This window comes from Rattus norvegicus, chromosome X (assembly GCF_021556685.1).
Source record: "Rattus norvegicus strain SHRSP/BbbUtx chromosome X, alternate assembly SHRSP_T2T, whole genome shotgun sequence".
NCBI classification, from domain to species: Eukaryota; Metazoa; Chordata; class Mammalia; order Rodentia; family Muridae; genus Rattus; species Rattus norvegicus.
In genome coordinates, this window is record NC_141554.1 from 108,023,471 (window position 1) to 108,048,751 (window position 25,281).

Consider the following 25,281-nt stretch of genomic DNA (forward strand, 5'->3'; position numbering starts at 1 on the left):
GTTCCCTTGCCTGCTGGTTGTTCCAGAGAAGAATGGCTGATCCTAAACTGTCCTGGGAAAGAACTCGTTATCTTCACTGCTATTGTAGCAGCCATTACCGCTGCAGCCATTGTGTCTGCAGTGTCTGGAGTTACCCTACCCCCATTCTATTGTTAGGCAAGCACAGTGGGTGAACTTTCTGGAGTAGTTGCTACCAATTGGGAATTCTAAATTTTGTTATAGGAGCGGCTTGACTACGGCCCTTGGTGGTAGCAGCTGAGGAGAACCAGATGAGGTGCCCACTACTTATCGGGAGTGGCTCTGTTTGGTGCAGCCCTATGCTGTGGATTAGTGTTCATGCTATGGTTGGTTTGCAAACTCAGATCTCAACAGAAACATGACAATGTCGTTGTCACTCAGGCACTTGTGGCCATTGAACAAGGGGCCTCCCCTAGAATTGGTTAATTAGTCGGCATCTGAGTTCTCTGCTCTTGCACCCCATGGAATTGTGGATCCATTACTCTGGGATGAGAGAGACTCAATGATTCTTGGATCAGCCCTTCTACATCGCTGAGGTTTCCTCATTGGACGCGATAGGGTGATCATGATTTCCCCACTAACTCATTTTCTGGCTGGCCTCTTTTGTAGAGTTCGCCCTAGGTCGTTTAGCAGTTACTGTCACACAGCACTGCGGTATCCAGAGACGGGCAACTTTCCTCATGCACAGACCAATCTAAGACACGGGGCCCAGTGGCGATAGGGTTGCCCTACGACGGATAAGGCTGTGACATGGAGGAACGACCTAAGACAGGAGCCACAGCGGACGGACGTAACTGCAGGGACCTAGACCAGCCTCATACTAGTAAAACAATAAGGGGGAGATGTGGAGAGCCGCAATAACATTCGCCTCCACAAGATGGCGCTGGCTTCCACTGCGCCCCACGTGGAAAGCCGGGATAGCATTTGCCATTACAAGATGATGCTGGCTTCCTCCTCGCCAGTCTGACTTCCTTTCAGGAAGTTAACTGTGTGCGCATGTGCAAGAGTGTCTTCTTGCCAGGTCTTTGCCCACTCTGGGGCGAGCCTATGAGATCATGGGTAAGCGACCAATCAGGTGTGGATGCGCCGCACTAGGGTGTATATAAGCTGCGCCATGGTGGCGCCCCGAGTCCCGCTCTTTAAGATATAATAAACGTTTTGCTGCAGAAGGATTCGTGTGTCTGAGCATGCGTTCTTGCTGGTGGGACGATAGCGCAGGAAAATAGATAGATGACTAAATGAATAAATAAATGAATGGATGGATTAATCAATCAATCAGTAAATGCAGTAACTACTCTAAGAGTTAATATTTGGATGGGAATGAAAGTTGGCGGTAGAGACACAACTTGGCAGACATTTGGAAGGTGTGGGGTCTGATATACCCCACACAAACAGAAGTCAATTAAAAAACCAACTGCAAAAGATGAGTACTGCACTATATACTACTTCAAAACAAACGGCCAATAAAGTAGATTTCCTGTGTCTGGGGGAAATTTCTCAGTGTCAGAGCATAGGATTTGCAAGAGTTAGACCCTAGTTCATTCTCAAGACTCAAAAATTAGTACAGTGATATTCACAGCCCAGTAGAAGATTTTCTGCAACTATGGGCATGAAATACGAACTTACAAACACAGGGACAGAACTGAACCCAAGTGACCATATATATGGATCATATTAAAATGTATGTGTGGTAACTCGTACAATGGTGCCTGGCACTGCACTCATGGCCTACAATGGATCCCCAGGACCCACATGACCTAAGCAGAGGAACACTCCTGCAAGTTGTCCTCTGGCATTGACATGTTAAGCAAACATATACATATATGTAAATAATATAAATAGATATACCTTATTAGAAACAAGACAATCTTATTACCTATTGAAATAGAATATAAAACTAATCCTTTACAAGACATATACCTTATTTAAAGACATACAAATAATATCATGAACACTTAAATACAAGCACGTATGCCTAAGTTTAAGTAAAAATCAGGGGGGAGTTATGACATTATATAATGAAGGAAATGTAGAAACAATGGTACTTGATGTGAAAACACATTGTGTACCTACAGAAGTGAGAGAGTGTGCTATATTGTCAAGATAAACAAGTACCTAAGCATGCTGGGATAAGCACCAAATCCCAGCATTGGGAATCAGATGGAGGAGAGTCAGGACTTCAATATCTTCGTTGGTTATATAGTGAGGTCCTGCAAGTGTGGAGTACACGACACCAACCATCTCAAAGAAGCAAAAGACACAAATATCAAAGGAACACACCGAGTCCAGACACATTCTCACAAATACATGGGCGGCTGATTTCTTTAATGGTAGCCCCTAGCCTTGAGCCTCAAGTGCACCTCCCCTTATCTTTCCATGTCTCAGCAGTCCAGGAGACCCTGACATGCCTTGTCTCTGCCTGCCAGGCAGACTTTATCCCTCTTTTGTTCCCTCTGCTTCAGAGAGGTGGCAAATGGCTCCAGACACTGTATAGACCAGACTGCTACACATGTAGGCTCGTCTCGTCGCAGTGTCCTAGGTTTGGGGGTTAAGACCTCTGCTGTGGTGCCTGTTTCCTCGGACAGCAGATGCTCAGGAAACATAATGGAAAGTACAATCAGCACATCTGAGAGTAGGACTTACTGGAGTGTCATCGTGGTTTGGCTGGTAAAGGATTTGTTGCTCTGGAGAAAGGAGAGAATCATCTCCCAAGGATTGTTCTCTGATATCCACACATGGCTGGTTTGCTAATGTCCTTAGTGTCCTATGTTACTGTAACTGATAACTCTAGCTCTTTCTCTAAGACTTAAATTACACTTATTGATGAATGTATGTGGCCAGTAAAGAACAAAGTTTCCCATTATGTTTCCCCGGAACTTTCTCAAACAAAGCCCCTTGAAATGGTAGAAGGAATCGCTGCTCACCTTCTGAGAATTGGTTTTGAAAATGAAGTGTTCCTGACGTGCTCTAGTTTTAAATGTTTGTTTCCTGCCTAATGGCTCCATTAGGAAAGTTGTGGAAACTTAAACAGAACTGTAGGAGAAAGTAGTTCCCTTCAAATTCTTCTGAGGGACTATATTATCCTACAGGGCTCTGAGATTCCTGTAGGCATGTGAGAACGCCTCTCCTCTGACAGACGTTCCCGCTCATATGTTATACTGTAGTTGTGTGTGTGTGTGTGTGTGTGTGTGTTTGTGTGTGTGTGTACATACATATATACATACATAGATACTCGGGTCAGGAATAGTTGCATCTGTCTTCCCTCCGTCAGAGAAATTCAAGTGCTCACCTCTAGGAACACATAAGCTTGGCTACAGAGAATGCTCCTATCACTACATCACCTAAGTAGACATTTTAACGGAGTCCACAAAGACGTTGGTTTCCATGGCAACCACAACGCTCCAGTTCTCTGTTCAGTAACTAGGAACCTTCCGCCCAATCCTCCCTTCTTTTCTCTCCAAGCAGAACTCATTGACCCTTGCTATCTGTCACCTGAGAAAGCCACCCACTAGGGAAACTGCCACCAGCTTGAAAGCAGAGCTTCACTCAAGCTCAGAACAAAACAATCCTGGAGGCACATCCACGCTGTACTCACCAGACTATTAAAACCTCAGGGAAATAACTGGATTATTGATGACCATTGTCCTTATGGTCCTAGATGAACGCTTTAACCAGTAATTACCTATGCATATAGGCTCTCCCAGCAAAAAATTAAAGCCTGGATATCTTGTGAAGAAACAAAACCAGAACACAAAAAGGACCCCCGAGATGCTGGGAGTCGAACCCAGGTCCACTAGAACGCAAGGCAGTCGCTCTACCACTGAGCTACATCATCAAGGGTAACAGTCCTTCCATCACAGTCCATATAAACCTAGGAGACTGAAGCAACATGGCTACAGCTACAGGGAGTTGCAACACTTTTACAACATGCCGGGATCTGCATCTCTTCACTGCCTGCAATTAATAATTTCAAATCAAGTGCTGCTATGGGATTTCTTTTATGAAAAAAGAAAATATACTCAACAAAAACAAAGTAATAGTATTAAGAACAAGAAGTCTTGTTTCTTAAAACAAATTAGAAAAACGTTTATAGAAAAATGAAAACAGGTACAAAAAGGTTAGGCCAATGCAAGGAACGCTCTCCAGCTTCAGACCTGCTCACTTCAAACTTACCAATTACTATAAAAATCCACCCCCTCACTCTATCCCCCACTGACACGAAGAAATGAGTTTTGGGCTTTTCCCTGTTTCTGGTTATTCCCCATAGTTATATAATGGCTTAGTACTGGCTTTGTGAAGTCTTTATTTTTCTGGACTCAGGGTATACTGGCTCGCTTAAGGATCTCTTGCCTACTTTTGCTCTGACTGCCTCCCTCTGTGTGATCCTTTGTGGTCCATACTGCGTGTCAGTCACAGGACCTTGTATGTTCTACACAAATATTCTAAAACTGAGCTACATTTCCAGCTTCCCTGTGTAACTTTTACACCAGAGAGAACACGATTCCCCCTCCTGGTCACCGACATACGTATGACTCTTTTATGTACCTTATCTATGTCTCAATTTACACATAAAAAGGCAATGTTCATTCCCTCGACGTGAAATGGTTCCTCATTGAGAATGTATGTGTTCTACACACAACCCTTTATCGGTGTATAAACTTGTATGCAAGCACTTTATTTGACCTAATACTAGGTGTTAGAGTTGGTAACTTTTAAAATCTACACCTGATCGGATAAGTAGAGATATTAATATGATTATGCCTTTCAACACAAATATTTAAGTAATGTTTTGATATCTAGGCAAGCTTCAAATTTAACTCAGATTTACAGTACAGCTGAACAGTACCTGTGTTTTATTTTCTGTATAAAATAAAACTCAACCTTTTAAAAATAAAAGAAATCATAATTCTTCAAAACATGGCAGACCCACAATGAATTGTCAGTATCATGTCAAATTAATAATAATGAGTGACTGCAGGGTATGTCAATCGGGCATAAGTTGGGAAGATGGCATTGAGAGTTTGGGTAGAGTGAGGCTAGGAATGTGGTCATGAATGGGTGCCTCCAGTGGGCTTCGGTTACTGACATGTCTGAGACTCAGACTCTGTGGCTCCCTGACACGGGTTGAAGTTATTTCTTCAGCAAGCAAATGTGAGTTTGGAAAAGCACCGAGGAAGGATGAACCTTGAAGATCAAACACAGGGACAAGGGGGGAAACATAGAAGAAAGTGTCCTGATCCTGTCCCTGAAACAGACTTTTCTCCTACACAGTATCCTCCCTTATTTCTCTCAAAGCAGAAGTCATTCTTCCTTGACGTCGTTCACCCGATAAGCATACCCACTAGGAAACTGCCAGCAGCATGAAGGCAGAAGCTGTGAGGAAACATAATCCCAGAGCGATGACCACGCTGTACTCCCCAGATTAAGAGGTCTCCATGGGAACGTCTTCAAGGTTAGAGTGGAATATTGTTGTCACGGTTATAGATGAGCACTTTGACCATATGCCCCAGACTACGGAGGTCTTTACCGACACGTCTTCTAGATCCTGTCTAGAAATTGATCGTGAAGAGAAAAAAAAAACAAAAGGCTTGGAGAGGCCGGGAATAGAACCTGAGACAACATACGTGTAAGGTATGCGCTCTACCACTGAGCTACAACTCAAAGCCTCACTCCAGACCTCTTTCCAGCCTATATGAACTGACAGAGACTCAAGCTACTTTTTATAGTGCCTGAAGATATTTATATCACATATTTGCATATCATTATCGACAATTTTTATGTCATCACTTCTATGGGAAAAGAATCGATTTCCAATGCAAACAAAACAAGATCAAGAACCACAACAAATTTTGTGCTCTGCAAAACATGGCAGACCTACATCACTTGTGACTATTGTGCTAAATTCATTAGATTGTGCTTCTGAAGGATTAGGAACATCAGGCAATATTGAAGCAGGGATTGGGTAGATGGCATTCTGAGGTTGGGTACAGCGAGTCTACGGTTGCCTTTAGTCTTCTGGGCCTCCCTTCTATGGAGCCTACCAGGAACTCTCTCAGACCCAGGCTCTGCGCCTGCCCAAATCCGGGTATAAATTTTATCTTAGGCAACATTGTACATTTACAAATGTTCTGAGGAAGGAAGAACCTTGAAGATCAAACGCAGGGTCAAGTGAAGAAGCATACCAGAGAAGTACCTTGATCCAGCCTCTGAAGGAAACAGGAAACAGTTTTTTTTTTATCATTAGGTCTAGCTTATATCAACTCGACAGAAGGCTTTAATTCCACTCTAGAGGTCACAGGCTGTGCATTTGAATCAGCTATATTTAGCTATTTGAATCACTGAAATCCAGGGTACAGAGTAATGTTGATGACATAAAAGTTAATGGGTGGACAGCATACGCCCACAAAAGAAAGTAGACATCAGAAAGGAGATCCACAAGTGGTGTAATAGCCTAGGTGGTGGCCAGAAGCGGGTGACAGGCATCCTAATCACCACATCTCTCTCATTCTGCTTATGGACACCCTGCATTCCCTGCATCTGACCATGCACATATTATGTACACACAACCCAGCCTCAGAAGTCCTTTGGTCTCCAAGTTTCTGTCCACAATTTCTCCTTATTCCTCACGGCACAAATATGTCTGTTTTGTGCAGCTTCTCATCCAGCATCGAGAACATTCTGGGTCAAGAACAAGTTGTACCCATGTTCATGTCTTCCGTTGTTATTTTCAATTTTGTCAGTTATGTGTGTAAAGTTGCCACATTAAAATCAGGACCTTTCCTTGGTGCTTGGGAGCAGTCATGGCAATTCTTGCTGCAATCTGCACCACGATTCCAGACCGGAGGCTCCTTATCATCTTCCTCGGCGATTTTGCCTTCATGGCAGGCAATGCCTTAAAAGTAATCATTGTCTTGGAACCAGCAGTGATGTTCCTGAGCTGGATAATTTTTTATACGATATATTTCTTTATTTACATTTCAAATTATCCCCTTGCCCGGTGTTCTGTCCTTAAACACCCTCTGCCCTCCCTTGTCACCCTTCCCCTTCCTCTTCCCCATAAGGGTGTTTCCCTCCCTTCCAGCCAGCTTACCACTCCTCCGATGTTCCCCTGCACTGGGGGTCCAACCTTCGCAGGACCAAGGGCTTCCCCTTCCACTGGTGACCCAACAAGTCTATTCTGTGCTACATATGCATTTGGAGCCTTGGGTCAGTCTGTGTATAGTCTTTGGGTAGTGGTTTAGTCCCTGGTAGCTCTGGTTTGTTGGCATTGTTGTTCTTATGGGGTTGCAAGCCCCTTTAGCTCTTTCAATCCTTTCTCTGCTTCCTCCCACGGGTATCTCTCTTCTCAGTTCAATGGTTTGCTGCTAGCATTCACCTCTGTATTTGACATGTTCTGGTTGTGTCTCTCAAGAGACATCTCTCTCCGGTTCCTGTCGGCCTGCACTTCTTTGGTTCATCCATCTTAACTAGTTTTGGTGACTGTATGTATATGGGCCACATGTGGGGCAGGGTTTGAATGGCCATTTCTTCGATCTCTGCTATAAACTTTACCTCCACCTCCCCTCCTATGAATATTTTTGTTCCCCCTTTTAAGAAGAAGTGAATCATCTGCACTTTGGTCATATTTCTTCTTGAGCTTCATGTGGTGTGTGGATTGTATTTTGGGTAATTTGAGTTTTGGGCTAAAATCCACTTATCAGTGACTTCATAACATGTGTGTTTTTCTGTGATTGGATTACCTCACTCAGGATGATACTGTCTAGTTCCATCATTTGCCTATGCATTTCATGAAGTCATTGTTTTTGATAGCTGAGTAGTACTCCATTGTGTAGATGTAACACATTTTCTGTATCCATTCCTCTGTTGAAGGACATCTGGGTTCTTTCCAGCTTCTGGCTTTTATAAATACGTCTGCTATGAACATAGTGGTGCATGTGTCTTTGTTGTATGTTGGAGCATCTTTTGGGTATATGCCCCGGAGATTTATATCTGGGCCCTCCAGTACTTTAATGTCCAATTTTCTGAGGAACCTCCAGACTGATTTCCAGAGTGGTTGTACCAGTTTGCAATCCCACCAACAATGGAGGAGTGTTCCTTTTTCTCCACATTCTTGCCAGCATCTGCTGTCACCTGAGTTTTTGATCTTAGCCATTCTAATTGGAGTGAGGTGGATCTCAGGGTTATTTTGATTTGCATTTCCCTGATGACTAACGATTTTAAACATTTCTTTAGGTGCTTCTCAGCCATTTGACATTTGTAAACTGAGAATTCTTTGTTTAGCTCTGTACCCCATTTTTATTATGGTTATTTGGCTCTTTGGAGTGTAACTTCTTCAATTCTTTATATGTTATGCATATTAACCCTCTATCGGATGTAGGATTGGTAAAGATCTTTTCCCAATCTGTTGGTTGCCATTTTGTCCTAACCACAGTGTCCTTTGCCTTACAGAAGCTTTGCAGTTTTATGAGATCCCATTTGTCGATTCTTGATCTTAGAGCATATGCCATTGGTGTTTTGTTCAGGAAATTTGCTTCTATGAAGTTATGATAGAATTCTGCACTAAACCCATCTACTCCTGGGGTCTCTTTGGTTGGGAGACTTTTAGTAACTTCTTCTATTTCTTGAGGTGTTATGGAAATGGTTATGTGGTTTGTCTAATCTGGATTTAACTTTGGAACCTGGTATCTATCTAGATAATCGTCCATTTCCTCCAGATTTTCTAGTTTTGTTGAGTATAAGCTTTTGCAGTAGGATCTGATGATTTTTTTAAAATTTTTCTCAGATTTAGTTGTTACGTCTTTCTTTTCATTTCTTATTTTGGTAATTTGGATACTCTCTCTGTTCCCTCTGGTTAGTTTGGCTAACGATTATTCTATCTTGTTCTTTTTGTTTCTACATGGTTGATTTCATCCCTGAGTTTGATTATTTCTTGCCCTCCTCTACTCTTGGGTGTATTTGCTTTTTTTTGTTCTAGAGAGTTTGGGTGTGCTGTCAAACCACTAGTGTATACTCTCCCGTTTCTTTCTGGAGGCACTCAGAGCCATGAATTTTCCTCTTTCCACTACTTTCCTTGTGTCCCATATATTTTGGCATGTTGTACCTTCATTTTAATTAAAGTTTAAATCTTGAGTTTCTTTGTTTCTTTCTTGATCAAGTTATCATTGAGTAGACATGAGAGAAATCTGTGGAGGCGCCATCCACACCAGCTCCAGACCATAACAAGAGTCACGTGGAATCAGTCCTGACAGCATGTTACCAGAGCGATTGGGACATGATAGGTAAGTCAGTTCCTTCTCTCTTCCCTTCCTTCTGTGGAGCTGTGGTGCCATGGGATGAAGCATCTTGGGATATCAGACACATTACTGTTCGGTATTTCCTATGTGAGACAGTGACTTTATCACACAGATAAAGGATGGATATGCTGTAAAGGATCAATGTGAATCAACTTATATAGGGATGTGTGGCAGGATGTGTGGCACACACACACACACACACACACACACACACTTGATAGAGGATGTTCGTGTATATATCTTCTATACACACTGACTGTGTAGATTGTGGTCACTTCCATGGAGCAAATTAATTGCATGGAAACGTGGGCTTACCCCTAGGAGCTCTGTGTGTGCATGCATGTGTGCGTTCATATTTAGACTCATACAAGCTTCTGTCGTTCCCTCATGTGTATTCTTTATATTCAGCTCAGACCAGGATTGGGTTCCAATCTCAGATTCCCAGCCTGTGTTCTCCCCCTCCATCTGGCCAGACACGCACAGATGCAGTTCCCATTACAGCCACGGGGTGGAAGGAAATCTATATTCTTAAATATTCATGACAAGTCTGATGTTTTACAGAGTAGCAAATATCCCCCAGTGAATGGACTTCTCCTGCCTTTGTGAGTTTAACAGGTGTCCTAGTAAAGTTCCCTTTTTGAATGACCGCAAAGCTAGTGCTCAACAACTCATTTCACCTCTGCTTAGTGTAAATGTGCAGGTCAAAATGTATATACAGGGGTGATTTGTATAGAATATAGTATTCATGCTTGGATTTTGTTCTGTCACTTTTATTTGCTTTTTGAAACATTCCAACTCCTCTCCAGAAGGCTATGGTAGGGCTACCCTTATCCCTCCCTGTCAGACAACATCATTCTCTGTCCATCATTTGCATTGTGCTGTATTATGCTCCCCTGTGGCTCTGCAGAGCAACCGTGTGTGTATGTGTGTGTGTGTGTGTGTGTGTGTGTGTGTGTGTGTGTGTGTGTGAACTGTTTTACAATTATTCTTTCACGGCAAAACTAGAATCATTCTGTTCAGGAGAGTTTATACTTTGTTTTTATGTGTGTTCATCTGTGTGTGCATGTGCACATAGCCTTCTGAGAGTGTGTGTGTGTCTGCTTGTGATTGTGTGTGAGTGTGTGTGTGTGAGTACGTGTGTTTGTGTGTGTAATGTACCTGCATATTAATGGGGGGGAGAGAGAAAATGTGTGGGCACACATGTGCCAAAGTGCACAAATGAATTTTTGTAAATGTTTATTTGCACTGTGTGAGCCTGTGCATGTTTTCATGTGTGTGTGCGTGAGTGTGTGTGTGTGTATGTGTGTGTATTTGTGTGTGTTCATTGCATGTAGATGTTGACATTCAGGTGAAGGCCACAAGTATTCATTAGGAGACTTAATCTATTACTTTCTGATTTACTCATTTGAGGAAACATCTCTCACAAACCTGAAAAATGACTGGAAGACAAATGGTCCCACCCAGTCACCATCTCCAAGACATCTGCTTATAATTACATGTGTCTCTATAGCCAGCATTTTGATTTGAAATACGTTGTGGAACGGATAGTCCTAGAGTACAGGAATTGTTTAGGAAACTAGTTAGGTGCAGGCTTTCATGATCGTGAGCAAAGTGATGCTCATGTCAGGAACGTATATTTGGTATAGTATATGCGTCAGACACTGTCAATAGGGCCACACAATGGCCATTTTCTCAAGACCGTCCAGGTGTTATCAGTGTGCCCATTTAAACAATGGATTCATTTAGTTATCAAGTAATTATATGATAAAAGGGAGTTCCATATATCTCAGTAGAGGCAGAAGCCAGGATCTACATGTGTGCATCTATGTGATACCTATATTTATATATGTTTTTATAGGTGATATATATATATATATATATATGAAATGTGTTCATCATATGCATTGCATTGAAAGCTGAAATCACACTTCTATATATTATTTTGAGATAGGGTCTTACTCTGTAGCCCTAAGTGCTCTAGAACTCATTATGCAGACTGACCTAAAACTTGCAACAGTTCAGTCTCTCTCTCCCAAGTCCTGGGATTGTGAGTTTCCTCAATCACACTTATCTTGAAATCACACTTGTAGGCAATGCCCTACTTCACTATTGTACCAAGTATGTGATTCTCAATTTCACGATTATTATTTAACACGATTTCGGAACTTTAGTATGTGTGCATTTGTATGCATTATTTTATGTGCAGTCCTCATTTTTACCACCTCATATCTCTGTATTAGGAACTAAGACTTTTTCTAGTAAAGACACTATGTTTACTAAGAAGGTAATACTTGAGACAGCAACACGGACCAGGCAGCAGTCATCCTTATGTCAAAGGCCTGGGTGTAATAACTAAAACCACAAGAGGGAAGTAGAGCTCTGACTCCCTCAAGTTGTCGTCTTTGTCCTCTGACCTCTAGCAATGTGCTCTGGCATATGCACACTCTGCCCATCTATAAATAGATAGATGACTAAATGAATAAATAAATGAATAGATGGATCAATCAATCAATCAGTAAATGCAGTACCTGCTCTAAGAGTTAATATTTGGATGGGAATGAAAGTTGGCGGTAGAGACACCACTTGGCAGACATTTGGAAGGTCTGGGGTCTGATATCCCCCACACAAAAAGAAGTCAATTAAAAAGCAACTGCAAATGATGAGTGTTGCACTATATACTACTTCAAAACAAATGGCCAATAAAGTAGATTTCCTGTGTCTGGGGGAAATTTCTCAGTGTCAGAGCGTAGGTTTTGCATGGGTTAGACCCTAGTTCATTCTCAAGACCCAAAAATTAGTACAGTGATATTCACAGCCCAGTAGAAGATTTTCTGTAACTATGGGTATGAATTATGAACTTACAAACACAGGGAGAGATCTGAACCCAAATGCCAATATATATGGATCATATTATAATGTATGTGGGGTACCTGGTACGATGGTGCCTGGCACTGCATCTGATGGCCTACAATGTATCCCCAGGACCCACATGATCTAAGCAGAGGAACACTCCTGAAAGTTGCCCTCTGGCATTGACATGTTAAGCAAACGTATACATATATGTAAAGAATATAAATAGATATAACTTATAAGAAACAAGACAACCTTATTACCTATTGAAATAGAATATAAAACTAATCCTTTACAAGACATATACCTTATTTAAAGGCATACAAATAATATCTTGAACACTTAAATACAAGCACGTGTACCTAAGTATAAGTAGAAATCAGGGGAGAGTTGTGACATTAATGTTATAGGGAAAACTAAAATCAAAGTGCAATAAAAGTGTTTGAGCAAACAGTAATGCAGGTCTAAATTCACTAGGAAATGTTAGCCATTCATGCCTACATTCGAATCGTGCAACAGAGCATCGACTGAAGCTAAAATACAAGAAAGATAAGAAAAAGATATGAGAAGTGATTAAAGATGGTGGGTGAAATTAACATGCTTCTCTGAATGCAAAAGCAAGTATGGGGAAATAATTAATTCAACAATGAAAAGACCTGCATAATGTAACCTCAAGGGCAATCCCATAAGAAGACATAGAGAACTCCATTGTGATACAAGGTAACAATTTCAATATGGACATGGAACATGAGTGATGACTGACTGACTCCATGTGAGGCTAGTAGATCTTGGACACCAATGAGAATACAAATTAAGATTGTGGAGAATGTGAACATTGACGAAAACAGGCAGTTTATAGTCTGAGGCTAGAGTATTCCTACTATTGTTTTGAGACAAAGTCTCCTGTGCGGTTCTGACAGGCCTGGTTGAAGTCCTAGAGATGCAAGTGTTTCTGCCTCCCATCCGCTGAGGTCTTAATGGCCTGTGCCGCCATGCCTGGCATAATTGAGCTATTTGTGCTCACATGCACTGTATTAATACTTCTTCTGTTGCAGTGATAAAATGGTGCAGTGGACACAAACTAACAGGGAAGCAATTGTCTTGGACTCTGTTTGGTAGGAATAGACATTTTAAAGTAGGGAGGACAAGGAAGGAGGCCGGTGTGTGAGCAAGAGCAGGAACACGACTGAGCACATTTGCATCCACACTCAAGAAGCACAGAGAACACCAGTGCATTGAGGCTATAAATGCCAACACTCACCCAAGTGATGTACTTGCTCCAGCTAGGTACTCCCTGCTAAAAGTTCCTCTCCTCCAACAGAGCACCACCAAGCCACTATGGTTATGATTTCCATGACTTCAGCATTAAGATATAGATGCACTCTGTTTTTCCATGCAAATCCTACAACTTCTTAGAAGAAATTGGAAAGCAAATTAGCACGCTGATTAACCATTTTTATAGAAATAAAAAGGGCCCAAATTATATCATGAAGGAAATGTAGAAACAATGCTACTTGATGTGAAAACAGATTATGAACCTACAGTAGTGAGAGAGTGTGCTACATTGTCAAGATAAACAAGTACCTAGGCATGCTGGGATAAGCCCCAAATCCCAGCATTGGGAATCAGATGGAGGAGAGTCAGGACTTCAATGTCTTCGTTGGTTATATAGTGAGGTCCTGCAAGTGTGGAGTACACGACACCCACCATCTCAAAGAAGCAAAAGACACAAATATCAAAGGAACACACCGAGTCCAGACACATTCTCACAAATACATGGGCGGCTGATTTCTTTAATGGTAGCCCCTAGCCTTGAGCCTCAAGTGCACCTCCCCTTATCTTTCCATGTCTCAGCAGTCCAGGAGACCCTGACCTGCCTTTTCTCTGCCTGCCAGGCAGACTTTATCCCTCTTTTGTTCCCTCTGCTTCAGAGAGGTGGCAAATGGCTCCAGACACTGTATAGACCAGACTGCTACACATGTACGCTCGTCTCGTCGCAGTGTCCTAGGTTTGGGGGTTAAGACCTCTGCTGTGGTGCCTGGTTCCTGGGACAGCAGATGCTCAGGAAACATAATGGAAAGTACAATCAGCACATCTGAGAGTAGGACTTACTGGAGTGTCATCGTGGTTTGGCTGGTAAAGCATTTGTTTCACTGGAGAAAGGAGAGAATCATCTCCCAGGGATTGTTCTCTGATATCCACACATGGCTGGTTTGCTAATGTCCTTAGTGTCCTATGTTACTGTAACTGATAACTCTAGCTCTTTCTCTAAGACTTAAATTACACTTATTGATGAATGTATGTGGCCAGTAAAGAACAAAGTTTCCCATTATGTTTCCCCGGAACATTCTCAAACAAAGCCCCTTGAAATGGTAGAAGGAATCGCTGCTCACCTTCTGAGAATTGGTTTTGAAAATGAAGTGTTCCTGACGTGCTCTAGTTTTAAATGTTTGTTTCCTGCCTAATGGCTCCATTAGGAAAGTTGTGGAAACTTAAACAGAACTGTAGGAGAAAGTATTTCCCTTCAGATTCTTCTGAGGGACTATATTATCCTACAGGGCTCTGAGATTCCTGTAGGCATGTGAGAACGCCTCTCCTCTGACAGGCGTTCCCGCTCATATGTTATACTGTAGTGTGTGTGTGTGTGTGTGTGTGTGTGTGTGTGTGTGTGTGTGTGTGTGTGTGTGTACATACATATATACATATATGGATACTCGGGTCAGGAATACCTGCATGTGTTTTCCCAACTTTAGGGAAATTTAAGTGCTCACCTCTGGAAACCCATAAGCTCGGCTACAGAGAATGCTCCCATCACTACATCACCTAAGTAGACATTTTAACGGAGTCCACAAAGACGTTGGTTTCCATGGCAACCACAACGCTCCAGTTCTCTGTTCAGTAACTAGGAACCTTCCGCCCAATCCTCCCTTCTTTTCTCTCCAAGCAGAACTCATTGACCCTTGCTATCTGTCACCTGAGAAAGCCACCCACTAGGGAAACTTCCACCAGCTTGAAAGCAGAGCTTCACTCAAGCTCAGAACAAAACAATCCTGGAGGCACATCCACGCTGTACTCACCAGACTATTAAAACCTCAGGGAAATAACTGGATTATTGATGACCATTGTCCTTATGGTCCTAGATGAACGCTTTAACCAGTAATTACCTATGCATATAGGCTCTCCCAGCAAAAAATTAAAGCCTGGATATCTTGTGAAGAAACAAAACCAGAACACAAAAAGGACCCCCGTGATGCTGGGAGTCGAACCCAGGTCCACTAGAACGCAAGGCAGTCGCTCTACCGCTGAGCTACATCATCAAGGGTAACAGACCTTCCATCACAATCCATATAAACCTAGGGAGACTGAAGCAACATGGCTACAGCTACAGGGAGCTGCAACACTTTCACAACATGCCGGCATCTGCATCTCTTCACTGCCTGCAATTAATAATTTCAAATCAAGTGCTGCTATGGGATTTCTTTTATGAAAAAAGAAAATATACTCAACAAAAACAAAGTAATAGTATTAAGAACAAGAATCTTTTTTAAAAACAAATTAGAAAAACGTTTATTGAAAAATGACAACAGGTACAAAAAGGTTAGGCCAATGCAAGGAACGCTCTCCGGCTTCAAACCTGCTCACTTCAAACTTACCAATTACCTTAAAAATCCACCCCCTCACTCTATCCCCCACTGACACGAAGAAATGAGTTTTGGGCCTTTCCCTGTGTCTGGTTACTCCTCATAGTTTTATAATGGCTTAGTCATGGTTTTGTGAAGTCTTTATTTTTCTGGACTCAGGGTATACTGGCTCGCCTAAGGGTCTCTTGCCTTCTTTCCTCTGACTGCCTCCCTATGTGTGGTCCTTTGTGGTCCATACTGGGTGTAAGTCACAGGACCTTGTATGTTCTACAGAAATGTTCTAAAACTGAGCTACATTTCCAGCCTCCCTGTGTAACTTTAACACCAGAGAGAACAGGATTCCCCCTCCCGGTCACCGACATACTTTATGACTCTTTTATGTACCTTATCTATGTCTCATTTTATACATAAAAAGGTAATGTTCATTCCCTTGAGTGTGAAATGGTTCCTCAGTGAGAATGTATGTGTTCTACACACAGCCCTTATCGGTGTATAAACTTGTATGCAAGCATTTATTTGACCTAACACTAAGTGTTAGAGTTCGTAACTTTTAACATCTACACCTGATCGGTTAAGTAGAGATATTAATATGAGTATTCCTATCAACACAAATATTTATTTAATGTTTTGATATCTAGGCAAGCTTCAAATTTAACTCAGGTTTACAGTACAGCTGAACAGTACCTGTGTTTTATTTTCTGTATAAAATAAAACTCAAACTTTTAAAAATAAAAGAAATCATAAGTTCTTCAAAACATGGCAGACCCACAATGAATTGTCAGTATCATGTCAAATTAATAATAATGAGTGACTGCAGGGTATGTCCGATCTGGCATAGGTTGGGAAGATGGCATTGAGAGTTTGCGTAGAGTGAGGCTGCGGCTGTGGTCATGAATGGGTGCCTCCAGTGGGCTTCGATTACTGACATGTCTGAGACTCAGTCTCTGGGGCTCCCTGACAAGGGTTGAAGTTATTTCTTCAGCAAGCAAATGTGAGTTTGGAAAAGAACCGAGGAAGGATGAACCTTGAAGATCAAACACAGGGTCAAGGGGGGAAACATAGAAGAAAGTGTCTTGATCCTGTCCCTGAAACAGACTTTTCTCCTACACAGTATCCTCCCTTATTTCTCTCAAAGCAGAAGTCATTCTTCCTTGACATCGTTCACCCAAGAAAGCATACCCACTAGGAAACTGCCAGCAGCATGAAGGCAGAAGCTGTGAGGAAACATAATCCCAGAGCGATGACCACGCTGTACTCCCCAGACTAAGAGGTCTCCATGGGAACGTCTTCAAGGTTAGAGTGGAATATTGTTGTCACGGTTATAGATGAGCACTTTGACCATACGCCCCAGACTACGGAGGTCTTTACCGACACATCTTCTAGATCCTGTCTAGAAACTGATCCTGAAGAGAAAAAAACAAAAAGCTTGGCGAGGCCGGGAATCGAACCCGGAACAACATACATGCAAAGTATGCGCTCTACCAGTGAGCTACAACTCAAAGCCCCCTGGAGACCCTCTTTCCAGCCTATATGAATTCACAACGACACAAGCTACTTTTATACTGCCTGAAGATATTTATATCACACATTGGTATATCATGATCGGCAATTTTTATGTCATCACCTGTATGAGAAAAGAATCAATTTCCAATTCAAACAAAACAAGAACAAGAACCACAACAAATTTTGTGCTCTGCAAAACATGGCAGACCTACGTCACTTGAAAATATTGTGCTAAATTCATTAAAATGTGCTTCTGAAGGATTAGGAACATCAGGCAATATTGAAGCAGGGGTTGGGTAGATGGCATTCTGAGGTTGGGTACAGCGAGTCTACGGTTGCCTTTAGTCTTCTGGGCCTCCCTTCTATGGGGCCTACCAGGAGCTCTCTCAGACCCAGGCTCTGCAGCTGCCCAAATCCGGGTATAAATTTTATCTTAGGCAACATTGTAGATTTAGAAATGTTCTGAGGGAGGAAGAACCTTGAAGATCAAATGCTGGTTCAAGTAAAGAAGCATACAAGAGATGTAACTTGATCCAGCCTCTGATGGAAACAGTTTTTTTTAATCCTTATGTCTACCTTATATCAACTCGACAGAAGGCTTTAATACCACTATAGATGTCACAGGCTGTGTATTTGAATCAGCTATATTTAGCAATTCGAATCACCGAAGTTCACAGTACAGAGTAATGCTGATGACATAAAAGTTAATGGTTGGACAGCATACGCCCACAAAAGAAAGTAGACATCAGAAAGGAGATCCACAAGTGGTGTAATAGCCTAGGTGGTGGTCAGAAGCGGGTGACAGGCATCCTAATCACTACATCTCTCTCATTCTGCTTATGAACACCCTGCATTCCCTGCATCTGACCATGCACATATTCTGTACACACAACCTAGCCTCAGAAGTCTTTGGTCTCCAAGTTTCTGTCCACAATTTCTCCTTATTCCTCACGGCACAAATATGTCTGTTTTGTGCAGCTTCTCATCCAGCATCGAGAACATTCTGGGTCAAGAACAAGTTGTACCCATGTTCATGTCTTCCGTTGTTATTTTCAATTTTGTCAGTTATGTGTGTAAAGTTGCTACATTAAAATAAGGACCTTCCCTTGGTGCTTCGGGAGCAGTCATGGCAATTCTTGCTGCGTTCTGCACCACGATTCCAGACCGGAGGCTCCTTATCATCTTCCTCCGCGTTTTTGCCTTCATGGCAGGCAATGCCTTAAAAGTAATCATTGTCTTGGAACCAGCAGTGATATTCCTGAAGCGGATAATTTTTTATAGGTTATATTTCTTTATTTACATTTCAAGTTTTTCCCCTTGCCCGGTTTTCTGTCCTTAAGCACCCAACCCCTCCCTCCTCCACCTCCCCCTCCCTTTTCCCCATAAGGGTGTTTCTGTCCCATCCAGCCAGCTTACCACTCCTCCGACGTTCCTCCGCACTGGGAGTCCAACCTTCGCAGGACCAAGGGCTTCCCCTTCCTCTGGTGACCCAACAAGTCTATTCTCTGCTACATATGCATTTGGATTCTTGGGTCAGTCTGTGTATAGACTTTGGGTAGTGGTTTAGTCCCTGGTAGCTCTGGTTGGTTTGCGTTGTTGTTCTTATGGGGTTGCACGACCCTTTAGCTCTTTCAATCCTTTCTCTAATTCCTCCCATGGGGATCCCTCTTCTCAGTTCAATGGTTTTCTGCTAGCATTCACCTCTGTATTTGACATGTTCTGGTTGTGTCTCTCAAGAGACATCTCTCTCCAGTTCCTGTCGGCCTGCACTTCTTTGGTTCATCCATCTTAACTAGTTTTGGTGGCTGTATATATATGGGCCACATGTGCGGCAGGGTGTGAATGGCCATTCCTTCAATCTCTGCTATAAACTTTGCCTCCACCTCCCCTCCCATGAATATTTTTGTTCCCCCTTTTAAGAAGGAGTGAATCATCTGCACTTTGCTCATACTTTTTCTTGAGCTTCATGTGGTGTGTGGATTGTATTTTGGGTAATTTGAGTTTTGGGCTAAAATCCACTTATCAGCGACTTCATACCATGTGTGCTTTTCTGTGATTGGATTACCTCACTCAGGATGATACTGTCTAGTTCCATCATTTGCCTATGCATTTCATGAAGTCATTGTTTTTGATAGCTGAGTAGTACTCCATTGTGTAGATGTAACACATTTTCTGTATCCATTCCACTGTTGAAGGGCATCTGGGTTCTTTCCAGCTTCTGGCTTTTATAAATGAGGCTGCTATGAACATAGTGGAGCATGTGTCTTTGTTGTATGTTGAGGCATCTTTTGGGTATATGCCCAGGAGAGGTATAGCTGGGTCCTCAGGTACTTTAATGTCCAATCTTCTGAGGAACCTCCAGACTGATTTCCAGAGTGGTTGTACCAGTTTGCAATCCCACCAACAATGGAGGAATGTTCCTTTTTCTCCACATTCTTGCCAGCATCTGCTGTTAACTGAGTTTTTGATCTTAGCTATTCTGACTGATTCGAGGTGGATCTCAGGGTTATTTTGATTTGCATTTCCCTGATGACTAAGGAGTTTGAGCATTTCTTTAGGTGCTTCTCAGCCATTCGATAGTTCTCACCTGAGAATTCTTTGTTTAGCCCTGTACCCCATTTTTAAATATGGTTAATTGGCTCTTTAGAGTGTAATGTCTTCAGTTCTTTGTATGTTTTGCATATTAGCCCTCTATCGGATGTACGTTTGGTAAAGATCTTTTCACAATCTTTTGGTTGCCATTTTGTCCTACTGTCCTTCTGTAAGCCTTTGCCTTACAGAAGCTTTGCAGTTTTATGAGATCCCTTTTGTCCACTTGTGATCTTAGAACATAAGCCATTGGTGTTTTGTTCAGGAAATTTGCTTCTATGAAGATCTGATAGAATTCTGCACTGAACCCATCTGGTCCTGGGGTCTCTTTGGTTGGGAGACTTTTAGTAACTTCTTCTATTTCTTTAAGTGTTATGGAAATGTTTATGTGGTTTATCTAATCTGGATTTAACTTTGGAACCTGGTATCTGTCTAGAGAATTGTCCATTTCCTCCAGATTTTCTAGTTTTGTCGAGTATAAGCTTTTGCAGTAGCATCTGATGATTTTTTTAAATTTTCTCAGATTTAGTTTTAAGTCTTTCTTTTAATTTCTTATTTTGGTAATTTGGATACTCTCTCTGTGCCCTCTGGTTAGTTGTGCTAACGATTGTTCTATCTTTTTCTTTTTGTTTCTAGTTGGTTGATTTCAGCCCTGAGTTTGATTATTTCTTGCCCTCTACTACTCTTGGGTGTATTTGCTTTTTTTTTGTTCTAGAGCTTTTAGGTGTGCTGTAAAACCGCTAGTGTATACTCTCCCGTTTCTTTCTGGAGGCACTCAGAGCCATGAACTTTCCTCTTACCACTACTTTCATTGTGTCCCATATATTTTGGCATGTTGTACCTTCATTTTAATTAAAGTTTAAAACTTGAATTGCTTTTTTTCTTTCTCAATCAAGTTATCATTGAGTAGAGGGTTGCTCAACTTCAATATGTATGTGGTCTTTCTGTCCTTTTTTGTTATTGAAGACCAGCCTTAGTTGTGTTGGTCTGAAAACATTCATGGAATACTTTCAATCTTATTCTTTTTGTTGTGGCCTGTATTGTGACTGATTCTATGGTCACTTTTGGAGGAGGTTTCTTGAGGTGCTGACAAAAAGGGTTATTCTTATGTTTTAGGATGGAATGTTCTATAGAATTTCTTTTCTGGTCCATCTTTGCAGGTCTATAGGTTTCATATATGTTTATGCACATCTCTTGCTTTAGGCTATGGAAGTTTTTGGCTATAAATTTGTTGAAGATATTTCCTGGCCTGTTAAGTTGGGAATCTTCACTCTCTTCTATACCTATTATCCTTAGGTTTGATCTTTTCATTGTATCCTGGATTTCCTGAATGTCTTGGGCTAGGAACTTTTTCCATTTTACATTTTCTTTGATGATTGTGTCAATGTTTTTTATGGTATCTTCTGCCCCTGAGATTCTCTCTTTTATCTCTTTTATTCTGTTGGTGATACTTGTGTCTATGACTCTGAATCTCTTCCCTAGGTTTTCTATCTCCAGTGTTGTCTCACTTTGTGCTTTCTTTATTGTTTCTATTTCAATTTTTAAATCTTGCGTGGTTTTCCTCCAGTCCTTCACCTGCTTGGTTGTGTTTTCCTGTAATTCTTTAAGGGATTTTTGTGTTTTCACTTTAAGGGCTTTTACTTGTTTACTTGTGTTGTTCTGTATTTCTTTAAGGAGTTATTTATGTTCTTCTTAATGTCCTCCATCATCATCATAATATGTGATTTTAAATACAAATCTTGCTTTTGCTGTGTGTTGGAATATCCAGTATTTGCTGTGGTGGGAGAACTGGGTTCTGATGATGCTAAGTAGTCTTGGTTTCTGTAGCTTAGTTAAATCACTTATTGCTATGATATTTTTAGTGCTATAATTGTGTTGCTGCTTCTTCAGTGATGATCTGATGTTTGGTACATTGCTTATTTATTCTCCATACAGATTTGTATCAGTATCACTCAGAATACCCATGTTTCCCTACAGTGTTCTCCTCTCAAATTGCCATTCTACATTTTGATGCTAAGTCCATACAGGTATTGGCCAGGTTTGACCCCTTCCTCTGGAGAATTCCATCATTCTGAACAATGCATTCTGGGTCTGTGTATGGAAAGCAACTAATGACGCCCACCTCAAAGGACCACATTGAGGGCTTGAAGAGGCAGAATCCAAAAGATTGTGCTGTGTGTGTCTAGAATGGCAAACTCCCCTTGCCCATCTCATGTTGTCATTGTGATGTCTCTGGCATGGATGTAATGGCATGAGTACACACAGGACTAAGGGCCTCTCCTCCCATTGCTGCCAGAGAAAGCAATCCTGTGCTCCACATAAGGTTGGAGCCATGGGTCTTCTTTGCACCTCTTTATTATTCTCTTTTCTGATGACTACTTCCCTTTTGTGGCCAGAATTTCTCCAAACAGTTAGCTTTTATATCATCAACATAACTCTGTATCCTGGACTGCAGTGATTCAAACTGCCAAATAGCAGCTGATGCAAATACAGAGCCTGTGAAGTCGTTAGTGAAAAAAATGCCTTCAGTAGAGTTGTTAATAGGTAAGAGGAAGGGTAAAATTCTGTTTCCTTCAGAGGCAGGATCGAGACACTTCTCTTCCATGTTTCTCCCCTTGACCCTGTGTTTGATCTTCAAGGTTCATCCTTCCTCGGTGCTTTTCCAAATCCACATTTACTTGCTCAAGAAATAACTTCAAACCTTGTCAGAGAGCCCCGGAGTCCGAGTCTCAGACATGTCAGTAACCGAAGTCCACTGGAGGCAGCCATTCACGACCACAGCCCCAGCCTCATTCTACCCAACCTCTCAACGCCATCTTCCCAACCTATGCCAGACCGGACATACCCTGCAGTCACTCATTATTATTAATTTGACATGCTACTGACAATTCATTGTGGGTCTGCCATGTTTTGAAGAGCTTAAGATTGCTTTTTTCCCCCCAAATTTTGAGTTTTATATTACACGGAACATAAAACACAGGTACTCCTCAAATGTACTATAAATCTGAGTTAAATTTTAAGCAAGCCTGGATATCAAAATATTACATAAAATATTTGTGTTGATAGGAATAGTTGTATTAATATCTCTACTTATTCGATGAAGTATAGATTTTAAGTTACCGACTATAGCACCTAGTGTTAGGTCACATAAAGTGCTTGCATACAAGTTTATACACCGATAAAGTGCTGTGTAAAACACATACATTCTCAATGAGGAAACGTTTCACACCCGAGGGAATGAGCATTGCCTTTTTATGTATAAAATGAGACATAGATATAGTACATACAAGAGACATAAAGTATGTCGGTGACCGTGAGGGGGAATTCTGTTCTCTCTCGTGTTTAAGTTACACCGGGAGGTTGGAAATGTAGTTCAGTTTTAGAACATTTGTGTAGAACATACAATGCCCTGTGACTGACACCCAGTATGACCCACAGAGAATCACACAGAGGGAGGCAGTCAGAGCAAAAGTAGGCAAGAGATTCTTAAGTGAGCCAGTATATCCTGAGTCCAGAAAAATAAAGACTTCACAAAACCAGTACTAAGTCACTATATAACTATGGGGAGCAACCAGAAACAGGCATAGACCCAAAACTCAGTTCTTCCAGTCAGAGGGGGACAAGTAGGAAGGGTTATTTTTTTAGGCTCCCACATGATTTTGAAGTGAGCAGGTCTGAAGCTGGAGATCGTTCCTTGCATTGGCCTAACCTTTTTGTATCTGTTGTCATTTTTCTATAAATAATTTTCATAGTTGGTAAAAAAAGGCTTCTGATTATATAATACCATTACTTTCTTGTTTTTGAGAATAGATTCCTTTCTCATAAAAGAAATACCATAAAACTCCCGTAACAACAGTAAATGGGAAGTTACCAATGGTCCATTAAGAGTTGATGCAGATCCTGGCCTGCTCTAAGAATAGTGCAGCACACTGTAGCAATGCTGCTCCAGTCTCGCTATGTTGATATTGGATGTTATTGAATCACGTGTAGGCTTGTTGATGTAGCTTAATGGTAGAGCAGCTACCTTTCGTGGGAGTGGTCCTGGGTTCGACTCCCAGCATCTCAAGTCTCCTTTTTCTGTCTTCAGTTTCTTCGTGACATATCCCAGGATTTAACTTTGTTAGGAGGGTTATATGCTACATATGTATAATTACTGCTTAAAGCACTCATCTAGGACCATGACTACCAGGTGCATCTATAATCGAGACGATATCACCATGGAGTTTGCCATAGTCTGGTGAGTACAGCGTGGATGTACCTCCAGGAGTAATTTGTGCACAGCTTGCGTGAAGCTCTGGTTTCATGCTGCTGGCAGTTTCCCTAGTGGGTGTACTTTCTCGTGTGACAAGGGCGAATGAGTTATGCTTGGAGAGAAAGGAAGGGAAGATTGGGTGGATCATTCCTAGTTACTATGCAGAGAGCAGGAGCATTGTAGTTGTCATGGAGACTTAGGGTCTTTGTGGACTTTGGAGTGGACAGGTCTGAAGTGGGCAGGCCTTGCATTGGTCTAACCTTTTTGTACCTGTGCGCATTTTTCTATAAACATTTTTCACAGTTTCCAAAGAAAATAATTCTTTGTTCTTAATATTACTTTCTTTTTCTTGAGAATCTTTTCTTTTCTCGTAAAAGAAATAGCATAAAAATCCCGTAACAGCCCTTAATTTGAAATTATTAATTGTAGGCAGTGAACAGACGCAGATCCTGACAGGCTGTAAGAATGCTGCAGTTCACTGTAGCTGTAGCCGTGTTACGTCAGTCTTCCTTGCTTTATATGGGTCATTATGGAGAAACTCAGAACTTTGGTTATGTAGCTGGATGGTAAAGCAACTGCTTTGCATGTCAGTGGTCCTGTGTTCGATTCCCAGCATCCCTACTTTCGTTTTGTGATTTGGTTTTATTTGCCAAGATATCACAGGATTTAACTATATGCTACGAGGTTCTTATTGGTTACATTGCGCATCTTTGACCATAACCCCAATGTTCATCTATAATACAGACATTTCAATGTGCCCTCCATAGTCTGCTGAATGCAGCATGGCTGTGCCTTCAGGATTGTTTTTTTCACACCTTGGGTGAAGCTCTGCGTTCATGCTGGTGGCAGTTTCCCTGGTGGGTGTGCTTCCTCGGGTGATACATGACTTGGGTGAATGGGTTTTGCTTTGAGAGAAAGGAATGGAGGATTGGGTGGGACATTCCTATTTATTGAATAGGAGAGGAGCATTTGCGGTTGCCATGGAAACCAACGTCTTTGTGGACTCCCTTTTCCATGGCGACCTAGGTGATGCAGTGATAGGAGCATTATCTGTAGCCAAGCTTCTGGGTTTCCAGAGGCGAGCACTTGATTCTCCTTGACGGTCGGAAGATAGATGCATGGATCCCAGACCAAC

At 41.7% G+C, this 25,281-nt stretch overlaps 1 pseudogene; it reads left to right on the top strand.

The window, feature by feature from the left end:
- Positions 1–3,651: 3,651 nt before the first annotated feature.
- On the top strand, positions 3,652–25,246 carry LOC120099159 (uncharacterized; annotated as a pseudogene).
- The last annotated feature ends 35 nt before the right edge of the window (positions 25,247–25,281 follow it).